This window comes from Dama dama, unplaced genomic scaffold (genome assembly GCF_033118175.1).
Source record: "Dama dama isolate Ldn47 unplaced genomic scaffold, ASM3311817v1 ptg000093l, whole genome shotgun sequence".
Lineage (NCBI taxonomy): Eukaryota > Metazoa > Chordata > Mammalia > Artiodactyla > Cervidae > Dama > Dama dama.
The window spans coordinates 989,731-992,872 of record NW_026870908.1 but is presented as its reverse complement, the minus strand read 5'-3'; positions in this window follow the sequence as shown (position 1 = coordinate 992,872).

Genomic DNA, 3,142 nt, shown 5'->3' with positions numbered 1-3,142 from the left:
TGGAGGCCAGGAAGGTCTGGGCAAGGCTGACCAGGGGCAGGGGACCTGCTGGGTCCTGCCCCTGGCCTGTGGGGCCTCTGAGCACAACCGGCCCTCTCCCACTGGAAGACCACCCCGGCTGCCTCCAAAGGCCGTTTTGCACGCACTCCCGCCCACTGTTCCCACCAAGCGCGCACAATGCTCCCATCCCGGGAGAAAAGCGCTTCGGGGTGGTGCTCTCTCCGGGCCCTTGCCCCTGAGACTGGGGGCCAGGCAGGGGGTCCACACTCCCAGGCCAAGGCAGAACCACATGCACACGTGTGTTCCTGACCCCTGCACCGGCAGAGAGCTCGGGGGAGCCAGAGTCTGTCAGGCAGCTGCTGGGCTGGCCGCCTTTGTGGGAAGGGGCAGAGCCGACCTAGGGGCAAGTTGGGCCTCTTGCTCTCCCTGCTGCCCTGAGGCTGCTGGGCCAAAGAGGTCTTGGGCATCCAGCCCCTTGCTGGTCCCTTCCCTCTGACGAGGCCCTCTGAGCTCCAGCACCTTGCAGTGTGGAGACAGCCCCTGCCAGCAACCTCCTCTCCAAGGAGGCCTCAACCGAGACCTAGGACCAGGGGAAAGGCACCAGCGGGGATGAGCCTGGGGAGGCGCCCAGGCATGTCTGGACCCAGTCCCCGCAGCCTGCCCCTTGGTGGGGCAGTACCCCCGGAGGCCAGGAAGGTCTGGGAAAGGCTGGCCAGGGGCAGGGGACCTGCTGGGTCCTGCCCCTGGCCTGTGGGGCCTCTGAGCACAACCGGCCCTCTCCCACTGGAAGACCTCCCCGGCTGCCTCCAAAGGCCGGTTTGCAAGCGCTCCCGGCCACTGTTACCAGCAGGCGGGCACAATGCTCCTAAGCCCGGAAGAAAAGCGCTTCAGGGTGGTGCTCTCTCTGGGCCCTTGCCCCTGAGCCTGGGGGCAAGTCAGGGTGTCCACATTCCCAGGCCAAGGCAGAACCACATGCACACGTCTGACCTGCCCCCTGCACCAGCAGAGAGCTCGGGTGAGCCAGAGTCTGTCAGGCAGCTGCTGGGCTGGCCGCCTGTGTGGGAAGTGGCAGAGCCGACCTAGGGGCAAGTTGGGCCTCTTGCTCTCCCTGCTGCCCTGAGGCTGCTGGGCCAAAGAGGTCTTGGGCATCCAGCCCCTTGCTGGTCCCTTCCCTCTGACGAGGCCCTCTGAGCTCCAGCACCTTGCAGTGTGGAGACAGCCCCTGCCAGCAACCTCCTCTCCAAGGAGGCCTCAACCGAGGCCTAGGCCCAGGGGAAAGGCACCAGCGGGGATGAGCCTGGGGAGGCGCCCAGGCATGTCTGGACCCAGTCCCCGCAGCCTGCCCCTTGGTGGGGCAGTACCCCCGGAAGCCAGGAAGGTCTGGGCAAGGCTGGCCAGGGGCAGGGGCCCTGCTGGGTCCTGCCCCTGGCCTGTGGGGCCTCTGAGCACAACCGGCCCTCTCCCACTGGAAGAACTCCCCGGCTGCCTCCAAAGGCCAGTTTGCCAACACTCCCGCCCGCTGTTCCCACCAGGCACGCACAATGCTCCCAAGCCCGGGAGAAAAGCACTTCGGTGTGGTGCTCTCCTCGGGCCCTTGCCCCTGAGCCTGGGGGCCAGGCAGTTGGTCCACACTCCCAGACCAAGGCAGAACCACATGCACACGTCTGTTCCTGACCCCTGCACCGGCAGAGAGCTCGGGGGAGCCAGAGTCTGTCAGGCAGCTGCTGGGCTGGCCGCCTGTGTGGGAAGGGGCAGAGCCGACCTAGGGGCAAGTTGGGCCTCTTCCTCTCCCTGCTGCCCTGAGGCTGCTGGGCCAAAGAGGTCTTGGGCATCCAGCCCCTTGCTGGTCCCTTCCCTCTGACGAGGCCCTCTGAGCTCCAGCACCTTGCAGTGTGGAGACAGCCCCTGCCAGCAACCTCCTCTCCAATGAGGCCTCAACCGAGTCCTAGGCCCAGGGGAAAGGCACCAGCGGGGATGAGCCTGGGGAGGCGCCCGGGCATGTCTGGACCCAGTCCGCGCAGCCTGCCCCTTGGTGGGGCAGTACCCCCGGAGGCCAGGAAGGTCTGTGCAAGGCTGCCAGGGGCAGGGACAGCGCTGGGTCCTGCCCCTGGCCTGTGGACGTCTGAGCACAACCGGCACTCTCCCGCTGGAAGACCTCCCCGTCTGCCTCGAAAGGCCGGTTTGCAAGCACTCCCGCCCGCTGATCCCGCCAGGCACGCACAATGCTCCATGCCCGGTAGAAAAGCGCTTCGGGGTGGTGCTCTCTCCGGGCCCTTGCCCCTAAGCCTGCGGGCCAGGCAGGGGGAACACACTCCCAGGCCAAGACAGAACGACATGAACACGTCTGTTCCTGCCCCCTACACCGGCAGAGAGCTCGGGGGAGCCAGAGTCTCTCAGGCAGGTGCTGGGCTGGCCGCCTGTGTGGGAAGGGGCAGAGCCGACCTAGGGGCAAGTTGGGCCTCTTGCTGTCCCTGCTGCCCTGAGGCTGCTGGGCCAAAGACGTCTTGGGCATCCAGCCCTTTGCTGGTCCCTTCCCTCTGACGAGGGCCTCTGAGCTCCAGCACCTTGCAGTGTGGAGACAGCACCTGCCAGCAATCTCCTCTCCAAGGAGGCCTCAACCGAGGCCTAGGCCCAGGGGAAAGGCACCAGCGGGGATGAGCCTGGAGAGGCGCCCGGGCATGTCTGGACCCAGTCCCCGCAGCCTGCCCCTTGGTGGGGCAGTACCCCTGGAGGCCAGGAAGGTCTGGGCAAGGCTGACCAGGGGCAGGGGACCTGCTGGGTCCTGCCCCTGGCCTGTGGGGCCTCTGAGCACAACCGGCCCTCTCCCACTGGAAGACCTCCCCGGCTGCCTCCAAAGGCCGTTTTGCACGCACTCCCGCCCACTGTTCCCACCAAGCGCGCACAATGCTCCCATCCCGGGAGAAAAGCGCTTCGGGGTGGTGCTCTCTCCGGGCCCTTGCCCCTGAGACTGGGGGCCAGGCAGGGGGTCCACACTCCCAGGCCAAGGCAGAACCACATGCACACGTCTGTTCCTGACCCCTGCACCGGCAGAGAGCTCGGGGGAGCCAGAGTCTGTCAGGCAGCTGCTGGGCTGGCCACCTTTGTGGGAAGGGGCAGAGCCGACCTAGGGGCAAGTTGGGCC